Below are 15,479 nucleotides of genomic sequence, written 5' to 3' on the forward strand. Positions count from 1 at the left end.
TTCATGCCGTGTTTGGTTTATTTTTCTTTCCCTTGTTACTGTTAGAAGTAATACATCTGTGGGAATAGAGTCATAGTGTTGTGTGATCCAAGAGTTTTCTATGAAAACACTTTCAATCTTGCTGAGCTCCTACACTGGTTTCAGTCACTGGTTCAGTCACTCTAAACCTCCCTATTTAGAGACTGCACCCAGGTGAGCGGTATCTGATATCTCATTTAGAGATCTCATTCAACCGTAGCAGGTTTAATTCTTCTCTCATGGTCAGGGTCCTAACTGCTTTGGGACTTTGTAGTGTTACTATTTCATGCACAATATTATTAAGTTAATATTAAGTTTCCGTATTAAGATAGTATTAAGTTTCATCGCTATGGCGTATGTCTTCTTTCTTCCTTTTTTCCTCTGCATTACCCTTACCCTTTATAACTCAAAACGTTGCCAACGTTTGTGGGCCCGAATTTTTACTTGTTGCTCGAACACTGTTGAACACTTTTAGGCTGAAACAAATCATTTTTATAAATAGAATACGAAGAAAAAAAATAGATAAAAATGAATTAAACATTCCTACAAAGAGTAAACACATTCTTTCTTTGTGCTGAAGACACATGATATAGGGGTATTATAAGTCAGCTTTTGTTTGTTAATTGGAAGGGTGTCCTTTAATCGAGTCCCTCTCCATTTTAACTCCCATTCACCTCCAGTACTTTTCCACTACTCACGCGGGGGTATCGGTGTGTCAGGAAGTCAGCCAATAGCCCCGCCCCTTCTAGGGCTGGTTCTACCGGTGGCATGCATGTTCCGTTTGGAGGTTACTGGGTGTACACGAGCTCTCCGTCTTGAGGGGCAGCGAGCAGCGTTAGGCCTAGGTGTTCGCTCAGCTGCACTGTTTGTCATAAATATTATCAACATGTATCAGTTGTCAAGGCTAATCAGGGTATGATATATGCATGATATATGATATATTGAACCTGCACTTTAAAACGTTCGTACCTTTTAATTGCAATGCCAGGATATTTGTTCACACTTATTTAAAAACAAAATCTCTGGTGCAACAGTTTGACGTGGTGAACAGGAATATAATTGTGCATAATTTCAAATGACAAACATTGCTCCATTGAAAGATATTCAGGAAAAACTGTGAAAAAAATTGTAGAACCACTTCCTTACCTAGGCAATATATTACACAAGTGGTCTGCAAGAGAAATGTAATTGAAATGTTTGTTTATTTATTCTGTCTCTGCATCTTTTTTTAAGCATGCTTTGCATTTCCAATTCCTTCATATGGGTTGTTTATATAGGTGTTCCAAGATTGCATGCATCAGTATGTTTGTGTATGTGTGTGTGTGTGTATGTCAGGTTTGTGTTTTACGAAATATATATATGCCTGTACATGTCATACACCATATTTGGTCGTGAAAGGCTCGGGGAACGCGATGTGCATCAACTTGTCACAGTGAAGCTGTCTTTCACTGAGCCTTATCCAGTGTAGTGTTCTGGGAAATGCTGCAACGTTTTTTTTACGCCATCACAGCGTCTGCCAATAATCTCAAAGACAGTAGCCACTATAATTCCTCTCTGAAAGCTGTTGTTGTAAGGATGGTGACAAAGTGTGTCATGATGTCATTGTTCAAGGCTGAAGACCTTCTTCATTTAGGTTTTGAGTCATAGTTTATCATCTTTCCCCTTAATCTCACAAGGTTAGAAAAACGGTCCAGTTTCTTTTTCTAGTGTATTACATGAGTTGTATTTTGCATTCTTCAGAAATCAAATGAAGAGCCCTTATCTGCAAGTTTTCCAACCGACTGGTTCAAAGTTTTGTTTTGGATGCATTAACATAACTGGGATGTCGGATGTTGGAACTTGTTTGATTAAAAAATGCTTCAGGGGGAACCTTCAAAGTTGGGTGTTTGGATAGCTGTAGTGAACAAAGTAAGCTTATTTATTGCTATTGTCACGATTAAGTCAGACTACGTTGCAACAGATTCTCGGAAGCAGCACTACTTTTCACACCCAACAACATTGGTATCAAGGTTATTTTGAAGTGTTTCTTTGCTCAGGCATTATCAATCATCGATATCCAACAAATTGTTACAACACAACTATTTTGCACAACTAACTTGCAATATAATTCCAGTGTATAGGCCTCTTATAGAAATTGGTGTAACGCTAGCTAATTTATTAGGTTGCCATGGCCTCCTGTAATGGCACCAATTGTGTATTCGTTGTGTTTGTAACTTTGCTGCTATGGAGATGGAATGTTGTTAGACTGCTACAAATGGAAGGGCCTGCATGTTTCTTTAGAATTATATGAGGAGACCATTCAAACTATTGTCTAGTGCTGATGTTCCTTTTTTAGAATAGAATAGAATAGAATCTTTATTTGTCATTGGGTTAAATACAAAGTATTTACACAACGAAATTAAGGTGCAGATCTTGTTCAGTGCTTTTTTTTAAAATAAATAAATAGAATACAGTAAGAAATATTAATAAATATATAACAACAATAACAACAAATAACAAGTTAATAACACATTTTTGATGCATTGCATTGATGTTCTGGATTGTTAGTTAGAAACTAGTGAAATGTCTGCTCAGAGGGGCAAAGTTGTACCCACATACATTGACATATGACTCACTGCCGTGCAACTTGGGAATATGATCAGCTATTTATTCAGTGACTACAAGAGCCACTTCCAAAAACACTAAAATTATTTATCTTAAATATGACCTACAATACCTTTTAAACAGCAATAAGCCAAGCTCTCTTTATAGCAATCTTACCTAGGTTTATGATTTTTCAACCTGCTTCATGAAACAGAAAGGGATCAATAATGTGGGAGGTTGGCTTTTGATTTGATAGTTTATGTATGAAGATGTATGCGATATTAAGAATAAATTGAAAATGGTATCGTCTTTTTTTAAGCTTCTATCATCTAAACACCATTTTTTATTTCAATAATTGGTGAGGCCGATGCCTCATGATGATCACATGATGCACCTGATATCAGGACATGTGATCATTCGGAAAAATTCCACACTTCCTCTTGTGGGGATAAGTTTCCGTGTTTGCATAAATCTGACACCGCAACCGGCAACTAACACCGTCTGACTTCTGAACTCTTCAGCCAATGACGAGCCGGCCCAAGCCCAGGGCCGGATTATCCATAAGGTCATGTTGGCCAGTGGGGCACGTGCGCACCAACCACTGACCACCAGTGGGGGGGCACCACATGAAACAAGCTTTACATTTTTTTTCTTAAATTGTTATATTGTTCACTTGAAATTGTTGAAAGACAATACATTACTTGTTTATGAATATTAATTTCACAAAAATAACAATAATGCTAAATAAATCAAGAGCACCACTATCACTCCCCCTCCCCAATCTGTCAGAATTGGGTTTGTCGAAAAGTGCGCGCAAATGCACAAACGCACAACTTGATAAATTGGAGATCGCGATTATGACAAATGTTTGGCGTAGCATACTAACCAGGTTCAATGCCACTACTAAGACTTTGCAAACGCATGGCATAACTTTATACAATGCAGAACGTCTTTTGGGGTCACTGCGTTCTTATGTGGCATCGCAGAGGGAACAGTGTGAGAAGTTCAGATATTGAAGGAGTTACTCGCCTATATGAGGAGGAGACCAAAAGTCGATTTTTTACATTTGGATTTAAGTGCTTTGCTTTTTGACATTTTGAATCGAGACATTTGAATATATTGCTCATATGCCTACATGTATGTAGTTGGACAACTTAGTAAATTACATTTGAGTAATCCCCCTGCCTATGTCAGGGGGACAGCAAGCGTTGGGGTTGGGGCGGGGGGGGTTTTGAGGTATAGTGCCCAGGGGAACCACATTGTGTTTGTACGGGCCTGCTCAAGCCTGCCTGCTAATCAGTTAACTGGTCATTGCCTTCTGCTATGACCCACCTGGAACCATACGGTTTTTAAAGAGCGGATGTTTTTTTAAGAGAGGTGTCGATAATTGACAGCATAAAATACAGTAGATAAAACGGATATAAACTAGGCAATGGTTTGGGGGTGGGGCGCTTATTGAGGCGGATGGCACCTGGATTGACGGCAGGGTGAGGCCGCTAAGGGGAAGAAGCTGTCATACTTCTCTAAACCCTGTTGACAACCGCCACAGAATCACCACACCCCATTGACACACAGACCATAGTAAACGGTACAGCAACACTGCACTTGATACCAATCTCTCTGAAGCTAGGGCGAGTGCGAGGAGAGTAGGTCTTTGTTGCTAAAGGTCACGTAAAATATTAGAAAAGTGAACCTAGATTCAGGTTGACCGCGAGTGCCTGTGCGAATGATTTAACCATGTGTTGCACTGTACCTCACCTAAGCTATATCTCTGGTCATCCGACCCTTTCTCTATCTGGACAGCTTGGACAGCTCTGTCTTTGCTCCTGGTTTCAATTCCCTATTAAAGTAACAGCTGGTCCTGACTCACCTCCCCCTCTCTCTATAGCATACTCTTGGGCTCAAAGTTAACCCCTTCTGAGATCTGGCCTGTTTAACACTGTCAAAATCAAAGCCAGCCTTAACATTTGTCAAGCCCTATGAGGGATCGTATTTCCAAGAATATCATATCCAATCCCATAAAATAGGAAATAATATGATTCACGTATTTTAAATGATATCCTGAGCTACGATAGATTGTTGGGCTCGGACTTGAACTTTGGAAATTTGAACTTTGGAAATTATTGAATAAAAAGAATAGACTTGGGTTTCCTTTGTTACAGTTGCAATGCACAATTGCTAACTATAAAGTAATTTAGGTAATACTGTAATTGTAACTGAGTTAACACGTCCTGCGATTGAGATGGGGAGATTTGACGATCAGTCCAAATGATGTTTGGTGCGCTCAAGTAAGGGTTTAACATTGTATCTTAAGAGCTTGCAAAATATGTATTCCCAGATATGCGAAGCCTCCTCTTCCAGGTTGAGGATGGGGAAAGTATATTTTTCTTGAGATTACATTTTTACCACGAAACAATAACAAAGTCATACAGTGTATCCAAGAGTAAGGGTATGGAGTTCATTGGGTGCACAACACAAAGAAGCAAATCATCCACGTAGAGGGAAAACCGAGTCGCTTGATCCCTAACTATACCTCAGATCCTAAGATCAGAAATAAGGGCAATAGCCGCAATATCACTAAGAAAGGTAGATGTATGCAGGTTAAAGTAGTCAAAGATTATGCCATTTGTACTGAGTCGTAATAAGCAAATAAACAATAAGTACAGCTAATAAGTCACTGTCACTCAATCCTGTCAAAGGCCTTTTTGGCATCAAGGAAAATACTTCCCTCCGGCTCTATGGTTGAGTGGGTAGAGAACATGACATTGAGTAGTCGAAGCATACTGAAGAAATATTGTCGTCCTGGAATATAACCGGTTTGGTCCTGATTTATGATGTCAGCAGTGCCGCCGCTCCCATAACGCGCACTACGCGCTGCACGTAGGGCCTCAAGTCCTGAGGGGGCCCCCAAAAAAAAAAAAAAAATAATAATTCTTAATAATAATAATAATAATAATACATTTAATTTAGAGGCGCCTTTCAAGACACCCAAGGTCACCTTACAGAGCATATAGTCATCATTCAAAACTATGTAAAACAGACTAGGAATAAAAGGAAAACAGAGGTTAAACATGAATAATAATAATAATTAATAACACTCAAAGACGCCTAAAGTGAAGGGGGGACCTCACTAACCACCACCAATATGTAGCACCCACTTGGGTGATGCACGGCAGCCAATCGGCGCCAGAACGCTCACTACACACCAGCTTGAGGTGGAGAGTTAGGGATGAGGTGGAGAGTGAGGGAAAATAACATATTTAAACACTATCGACCATATTTAAACACTGTCGATCACATTTAAACAATATCGACCACATGTAAACACTATCGACCACATTTAAACACTATCAACCATATTTAAACACTATGGACCACATGTAAACCCTATCGACCACATGTAAACACTATCGCCCACATTTAAACACCATCACCCACATTTAAACACTATGGACCACACGTAAACCCTATCGACCACATTTAAACACTATCGCCCACATTTAAACACTATCGCCCACATTTAAACACTATGGACCACATTTAAACACTATGGACCACATGTAAACCCTATCGACCACATGTAAACCCTATCGACCATATATAAACACTATCGACCACATTTAAACATGTAAACCCTATCGACCACAATTAAACACTATCGACCACATTTAAACATGTAAACCCTATCGACCACATTTAAACACTATCGACCACATTTAAACACTATCGACCACATTTAAACACTCTCGCCCACATTTACACACTATCGACCACATTTAAACACTATCGACCACATGTAAACACTAGCGACCATATTTAAACACTATCGACCACATTTAAACATGTAAACCCTATCAACCACATTTAAACATGCAAACCCCTCTCGACCACATTTAAACCCTATCAACCATATTTAAACACTATCGACCACATTTAAACACTATCGACCACATTCAAACACTATCGACCATATTTAAACACTATCAACCATATTTACACGCTATCGACCACATTCAAACACTATCGACCACATTTAAACCCTATCGCCCACATTTAAACACTATCGACCACATTTAAACCCTATCGCCCACATTTAAACACTATCGACCACATTTAAACACTATCGACCATATTTAAACACTCACACAATTTGATATATATCACTATATATATATATAGATATAGATTTGTGCTGATTATATTATTACGATCTATCCTACTTGTATACTATCGATCTATCTTACTTGTATACTTCTGGTTTTAAGTTTGTATTTATGGATAACTATTTAATTTAAAAGATTTTGGACATTCCAATACTTGTGTGTACTGTATGTATGTTTTGGCTGTTCTGTGAACTGTGTTTACAAAGTAGATTTAACTTTTGCGTTTTAATAAAATGTTAAACTGGCAGAAACCAATTCTTTTTTTCGGGGGGGGGGGGGGGGGGCATAAATGAGTTATGCTTAGGGCCCCAAAATAGCTAGCAGCGGCACTGGATGTCAGCAAACACTTTATAGAACTCTAAAGCTGCGTACACACCAAAAGCGATGGGGCGACGCGACCCCATCCAATGCACGACGGGTTTGGTACTGGTCGTGCGACCAAACTCAGGCGACCAGGCGACCAAATTTGCGTTTGGTGTGAACACAGAGTAAGGGAAACCCGTCTGGCCCAGGACCCCTACCCTCACTCTGCAAAGCCTTGATCGTGTATGGGATCTCATCACTTAGTAAGGGGCCATCAAGGGAAGCCTGGACATCAGGACCAAGGGTGGGAATGTCTAGTTTGTCCAAGGATCTGGGATACATCCGCAACAGAGTCAGGGCGATATAAGACTAAATTGATACTGAATATGTTTCAATTGATCATTTATGCCCCTTGGATAGTATGAGGTAGAATTGGGGCCAGTACTTATCTCAGGTATTCTCTGTATTGCGGACGCGTGCGTTGCAATGCGGTATTGTCTAGGAAATTCAGATCCATCTGGATTGGATCACATTGTTGATCCGAAAAACGATGGTGGTGTGGAAATTCCGTTGAATGAGAGATACAATTTCGCACGTTGAGCACACAGTTGTGTGACTCGTTTAGTTAGTTAGAGAGATACAGGAAATCGAAACGTGCTGCAAGTAAACAAATCCCGCGTCGGGCTGGCTTGAGGCGGTCAATGGAGAGTCGCTCCGGCCTGCCGCCCATGTCCACCACAAAATGTTTGTCTACCGTCTCCAAAACCCGGAACGGGCCCTCGTAGGGCGGGCGTAGCGGTCCCCTGTGGGCGTCGTGGCGAATGAAAACGTAGGCAGCCGTCCGAAGCCCAGCGGGGATGTGCGACTGAGGGAGGCCGTGACGGGAAGTAGGGACAGGCGCAAAAAGCCTTGCATTGTCCAGTAGCGTGGATAGGCCTGTTGCGATATGCAATAAATCAATTAATTGCGCGATAAATTAAAATAAGCAACAAATTTTTGCCGGCTGCAATAATTTCCATTCGCACTCTAGCGCTCCACAGCTCAGACGTAAACTGCGCCCCCCAGTCAGAGGATATGTCGGAAGGAGTGCCGAAACGGGCAACTCAGGTGCTGATAAATGCCCGTGTCATTTCGACCGATGCTAGCGACGTCAGTGGCACAGCCTCAGGCCAACGGGTGGTCCTGTCAACCATGGTCAACAGGTAGGTGAAACCGTGAGAGGAGGGCAGAGGGCCGATCAGATCCACGTTTACATGGTCAAACCGTCTCCCCGGCACTGGGAACAACTCCAACGGGGCTTTAGTGTGGCGGTGCACTTTGGCCCGCTGGCACTCAAGACAGGTGTTAGCCCAGTCCCTAACGTCCTTCTTGAGGCCGTGCCAAACAAACTTAGCGGCCACCAATCTCTGTGACACTTTCGAACCTGGGTGGGAGAGACCATGGATGGCATCAAAAACTTGTCGTCTCCATCCCGTGGGAATGATTGGGCGAGGACTGCTTGTGGAGACGTCACACAGGAGCGTGGTGCCGGCATCGCTAAAAACCACATCCTCTATTTTCAGCCCTGTAGTCGAGGTCCTTAGGAGTTGCACGTCTGGGTCTGGGGTCTGGTCCGCTGCAATGCGGTTGTAATCCAAGCCAAGATGGACTGCTCCTACCACAGCCCATGACAGGCAGTCCGCCACCTGGTTGTCCTTAACGGCAACTTGCTGTAAATCTGTGGTGAACTCGGAAATGTAGGACAGATGACGTTGCTGGCGGGCGGACCACGGCTCAGCCACCTTGGCCATGGCGAAAGTCAGCGGCTTTTGGTCGACAAAAGCGGTGAAGTGTCGACCTTCCAACAGGGAACAAAAGTGTCTGAGGGCGAGGTAGAGACCAAGCAGCTCCCGGTCGAAAGTGCTGTACTTCCGCTCGTTGGGACGCAACTGACGGCTGAAGAAGGCAAGTGGCTGCCAGGCCCCGCCCACTCATTGCTCGTAGACGGCACCGACAGCGTAGTCCGAGGCGTCCGAGGTGATGGCGATGGAGGCGGTGGGAGAAGGATGTGCCAGCATGGTGGCGTTCGCCAGGGCCGCCTTAGTGGTAACAAAAGCCTTGTCCCTGCTCTCAGTCCAGTCCACAGCGGGCTTACCTTGCAAGGCCTCATGCAAGGGTCGCATGAGCTGGGCGGCTCGAGGGATGAAACGGTGGTAAAAATTTCACCATGCCGAGGAACTCCTGCAGGGACTTGACAGTTTGCGGGCGTGGGAACTGTGTGGCCTTCTCCACCTTTGATGGGAGAGGGGCTGCACCGTCCTTAGTGACTCTGTGTCCCAGGAAATCGATGATGGAAAAGACCAAACTGGCAATTGGGGGGGTTGAGAATTAGCCCATGTTTGAGCCGCTCAAAAAGTGTCCGGAGGTGCGCCAGGTGCTGAGATTTGGACGCGCTCGCCACTAGGATGTCATCCAAGTACACAAAAACACAACTCAGAAACACAACTCAATGTACCTTGTTCCATAGGTACGGATGGGGCTACCATTAGCAGCTTCCATAGGGGGGCCGTGGCCGTCGGTCACCATGTCCAAACGGGAAGCAGGCAGGATGCTCCTCTGTGCTCCCGTGTCGCACAGGAACCGCCGTCCGGAGATGCTGTCGCGGATGAAAAGCAGCCTGCTTTTCTCATGAGCGTGGAGTCGTCCACTGTCACAGGAGCGATGTGCGCAGTAAAAAATCCGTCCACACAGTGCCCTTGACCCGGCAGGAGAAATGTATCAGCCTCTTCAGCCAGCCTCCGACAGTCAGTGATCATGGTGTTGGCTAAAGCAGCCCTCCCTTGGGAAGGCAGCTGACGCAGGAAAAGCTGAAGAAAAAGAAAATCGGGTTCATGCTCACCCATGAGATCCAGCATACGGTCCATGAGCTCAGACGGTTTGCTGTCACCGAGCCCTTGAAGTGAGAAAAGCCTGCTGGCTCTCTCAGCGTCCGACAGTTCAAACGTCTTTAACGGGTGGGCTTTGAGTGCCGCATACTTCTCCCTTGCCGGAGGATTTTTAAGGAGGCTCAACACTCTGGATGCTGTCGAATTTCCGAGAGCTGACACAACGTAGTAGTACCTCGTCGTATCTGTGGTGATCTCCCGCAACGCGAACTGCTCTTCGGTCTGGGCGAACCATGCCGACGCCGACGATTCCCAGAATTCGGGGAGCTTGAGAGTAACAGCGTTCGCGGTCATAGTCGTGCCGTGTCCCTGGATACGTCCAGCAGACTAAATTCGGGGTCACTAGTGTGGAAATTGCGTTGAATGAGAGATACAATTTCGCACGTTGAGCACACAGTTGTGTGACTCGTTTATTTAGTTAGAGAGAAACAGGAAATCAAAACGTGCTGCAAGTAAACAAATCCTGCATCGGGCTCTGACGTCATGAGACGCTCGTAATCCTTAAAGGGACAGTGATCCCTGAACCACCAAGACAGTAAACGACATGCCTAACACAGTGGTAAGAACAACACATAACAAAATACTATTGGTGAATTATGTTACACTCACTACTAGGGATGGGCATAATTAATCGATGCTCGATAATTGATCGTTAAGAAATGCGTCGATCAATTTATATTGTTATCGATTAAAAGGACGTTGTGTTGCATACTGTGAGTCTTGAAGCATTTAATTGAATATAACCCTGCCGACTGGTGGAAAGTGAATGGAAGAAGGTTCCCCAGGCTGTCAAAGTTAGCGCGACAATACCTCTGCATCCCCGCAACTTCGGTCCCGTCAGAGCGGGTGTTTTCTGCTGCTGGACTGACAGTTACAAGGCTGCGTTCGCGTCTGACCCCCGAGCATGTTAACATGCTTATATTCCTAAACAAAAATATGTAGGCTGGAGTTACTGTATGCTATGGACGACAGTCACCACCGTATGTGAGTCGCTCTTTTCTTTCTTAATGTGTTGACTCTCGCTCCGCTTGGTGCCTCTTGGAGTCGTTACATTTTGCCAAAACTGTGATATTTTAGCAACAAGTCCAGCCTTATATATGTTCAATAAGGTATTGCTTTTAGATAGACTAGTTCATGCAATTGTTTGTAAATGGGTGGCTCATCTTTTTGTTGCGAGCCTTTTCCGCGCGCCGGCTGCAGGCATTATATGTCGGCCTTTCCCCCCCCTTTTTTTTCATAACAGTTATACAGTTTAATGCCCACTGCCTTTGTTTGATTATTGTTGTCCGATAAGTTCGCTACTTATTGTAATTGGAATAGGCTACAGATTTAGTCTTGTTGAATCGTTTCCAAACCTTTAAGAGCGCCTGTAGGCGCATTGTTCGGACTTTACGAGCGCCGCATAGGCCTATAACCTATAATGCCTGTATTTATTATTTTAAAACTGTTAAACAGTTGTAGGTCTTCAAGTTAACTGTATTGTATTAATTTTGGCCCATACATTATTGTTGGAATAAAGATTTCATTGATAAAAACATTAGAAAAAAAACATAGAAAAAAGTTAATGATTAATCGATAATTGATCGATAACTCTAGCGATGCTCGATCAAGAAAATTTCTTCAAATGCCCATCCCTACTCACTACAATGGTGTGATATTGACTTTTGGAGAGGCACGGTAGTTATCTCTTGTCTGTTCATGGTTTGGATCTAACCCACTGGGTCCGGTCTGTTGTTAAGGGACAATTTCTGATGCATTTGGTTCTAATTGTCTCCATGAATCCCCATAATGGGGAACATTTGCTCAGATGCGGTTGCGCGCAGTAGGGATGTAATGGTACACTGAAGTCACGGTTCGGTTCATGCCTCGGTTCAGACATCACGGTTCGGTACGAGTTCGGTACAATGAAGGGAATAGAAACAACAAAAATGCAATGAGCAATTATTTTTTATTGTGCATGTCTCAGGTTGTACCACCTAGTGCCATACAGTCTCTCCCCTCAGCCAGCTGCAACAGCCTGAACTGTGTAATCTAAGGTGTAAACAAACAATAATTACCCAACGTCATCTCCAGACTCCATCCGTAACTTCCGTAAACGAGACAATCAGTTATAAAACTGAAAAAGCAGCATCTCTTATTTATGAAAGTGCAAAGTACACAGAGTTACAGCCACTACGAGCCAGTCCCTCAATGAGCTTTCCCCAAACGTGCCTTCTTTTCCTTCGTTCATGTTTACAGTGGATGTATCGCAATGGTGAGACGCACACAGCTTTTGGCCGTGTACTGTAAATGTTCTAGAACACTGCAGGTGCTCCATTGGGAGTCCTGGAGCTCTATATATAAATAATGTCATACTAGATATCTACTGTATATCATATAATATATATTATCACGGCCAAAAGCTGTGTGCGCATCCAGACGATGTTATGTTTCTCGAACGACTGCGTCGGGTCCTCCGACATCTCTGGTTCTTCCACTTCCACATCAATCTGAAGTAGACTGAACCGCGACATGGGGAGAAAGGGATTGTTGCCCTCGATTGTTGACCGCGATCGAGGCACCACCGCCTCGGCAGCGGGAAGCGTTGAGGCGGTGGTGCCTCGGAAGCGGGCTCCGGGGCTCCGGCGGGAGACAATCGCGGGCAACATTCCCTTTCTCCTCTATGTTGCAGTTCATGTATTTAAGGGAGTCAAAGCCAAAGTTCCTTTCCTCCAATTTCTTCTCAACCATGGCTGAGATAACCCCCACTACAAGTCTCGTTGTGGGAATACCAGAGACGTCAGAGAACCTGACGTGTTATGCGCCATAACACCAACAGCAGAACGGTTATCCAAATAACAAAGAAGTGTACAACACTTGCGTTACAACACTGCTATCTCTGCCTGACTCACTCACTCGACCGTCGACCCGACAAAAAACTGTAGCACTAGCCAGAAGGCGGACCTCGGCTACCTCTGCTACCTTCTTTAATAGGTCCATGCTATCTAGGCGCCAAGTCCATGCACCGAACCGTGAGGTCCGTACCGATTCGGTTGAATACGAATGCATGTATCGTTACACCTCTAGTGTGCAGTGGTTGGCAGGGTCCCTTCCTCCGAGAAGTCCGCCATGTTTCCCTTTGTTCTCCTGGCCAGGTGGAATGTACAGGTCAGTCCTTCATACACATACTTAAAATAGGTAATTGTTGTTTGTTAGAAAAACGAATATTAAAAAAATGCAACCAAAACAACCCAAGGGTGCAGATCAATTTTTAAATCCATATTACGGCACGATGCACCACTACTCTCCCATTACTTGAACCAAGAGGAGGTGAGAGGGGATGCCAACGGATTGAGGTCTCACAGAACAGGGCGATGGGAGCTTACCCAGCACCAGCTTTGACCTGTTCTGAATACCAAGGCACAGAGCCATATTGATACAAAGACTTGGTTCATTTCTGTTCAGTGTGTGTCAAGCACGACTGGATCAACTGCTCGGAAGCCGCACGTGAAAAGCCGGACGTTGTCTCTCATGACGTTTTTGTACTATTTCACCATGTACCGAACAACCATCTTTTGGTACACCTTCTCTGTGGTCGCAACCAGCGTGAGACGAATTACCAGCATTAGCCAATACCGGACAGCTTTCGTAATGTTTTTTCCAGTCACATTATCAAACTCTCGTTTTGAAAGTATCCCTCTTGCAACTTCCTCTTCGGACGGAAATGGTATTCAGGATTACGTACGTCTTCAAATACTACCTCAAGATTTTCCATGTGTTTATTGAATCTAAGAAATAAGGGTCAATGTAAAGAATTGTTAAAAGGCAAAATTCTGGTTAATGCTGCTTGTCAACAGGCTTGAATCCCCTCCCAAATAGCATGGGATATTCAGGGTACCTTGAATGTGTCATTCCTGTCTGAGCATGTCAGCCTGTAACTGGTTTCTTAGTAAACCTTGAACTGGGTGAAGATGTTGTTTTACATTGAAATGCTGTGTTACACATCAAAGCATGACTGGTTACATGCATGCATTAATTAGGAGTAAAGGGGGTGAAGGCTTTGCAGTGACTTGCTTAATTAGTGGCTTTAGGGGGTGTAAGTACCCCAGCGAGTCCCCTTGAGCAGATCCAGGCCGGGTTTCTGCCTTGATCTCATCAGTGGTTCTGGAACACAGCAGAAGAGTTCTGGCTTTTGATGCCATGTGTGCCACAGCAGGAGATGCAGAAGGTTAAAGGTTGTGATCTGTGAGTGTACAAAGAAGCCAACTTCATACAACATCAACCCAGGGCGAAACCAAAGGGAGCAGGAAAGAGCAGGAAGAACAAGAAGAGGTGCAAAGAGAGCTCCAATTTGTGTCGTGCACTCTTCTCCTTCACCTTTACTTTTAACCCAGCATGAAGTGGACGGCAGACTGCCACATACACACACACATATGCACACAAACATAAACGTACAGCCCTGGCTTTGTCTATGTACAGGAAGGGGTGTACTCTTAAAGGGCCAGAGTTGTATTAACACTGCACAGCTGGGCGCTGTCGCACCGATGGAAAGCAAGGGAAAATATAGATTTTGATGGCCTTTGGCTTTCGCCTCCCTTCTGTGTTCGCTAATACGGGAACATAACCAGCTGCGAATGAGCAAATGTCGGGTTATGATACAACGAAAGCTCAGCCCTTGGTACATGCAGTTCACTGACGACTGTAAGGAGAAAGCACTTATGTGGAACCGATGCTCGACATACCTGTAAACCCCAAACGTTCCTACTTCAGTGAAACACATTTCCAAAAATATAAATACAACTCTGATACTATGTGTAGCTAGAGAAACATAGCCCTGTGTTTAGAAAGGCCCCCCTGATGTAATGACCCAATCACTCTGTGATTATCTTAAGACTTTTCTGTGTTGGCAAAGATAAAAAAGGGTGGGCATAGATATAGGTTGTTAAAGTACGCACATTTGTAGCGTTTTATTTGAATCCCTCTTGCATCAACTTGTCTGTGCCCTTACTCAATCCAATGCGGTGAGAGTAGTATTTCTGTTAACCACCACAATTATTGACTTCCCATTTGGGGATCGAATATACACACAAGGGCATTATCATCTTCCTGATTTAACTTTTCCCTTTGGTTGAATTAATGTGGGCACAAACAGCTACATTAGTGTGGGCACAAACATTAACGCTGTTAGTTTGAAGTCAAATCAAATTGTCATACCACATTGAGAGAGCTTGTAAAAGTGCACCCCATCACACACACACACACACACACACACACACACACACACACACACACACATACATGTATATTTATCAGCACTCGCCTCTCTCCAGCCGCCTTAGCCGCCCCCGCTCTTATGTAAACGCTCGATAGGCACTGATGTGCCACACAGAACAGACATGGCTTTGTTGCAGCGCAAGATAAGGAGGCGAATCACAGGCACATGTGAATGCAAACTCTCTCTCACTTGGTCTCTGCCTCAGCCTCTGTCGCTCTCTCTCTCTCTCTCTCT

This window comes from Gadus macrocephalus, chromosome 3 (assembly GCF_031168955.1).
Source record: "Gadus macrocephalus chromosome 3, ASM3116895v1".
NCBI lineage: Eukaryota > Metazoa > Chordata > Actinopteri > Gadiformes > Gadidae > Gadus > Gadus macrocephalus.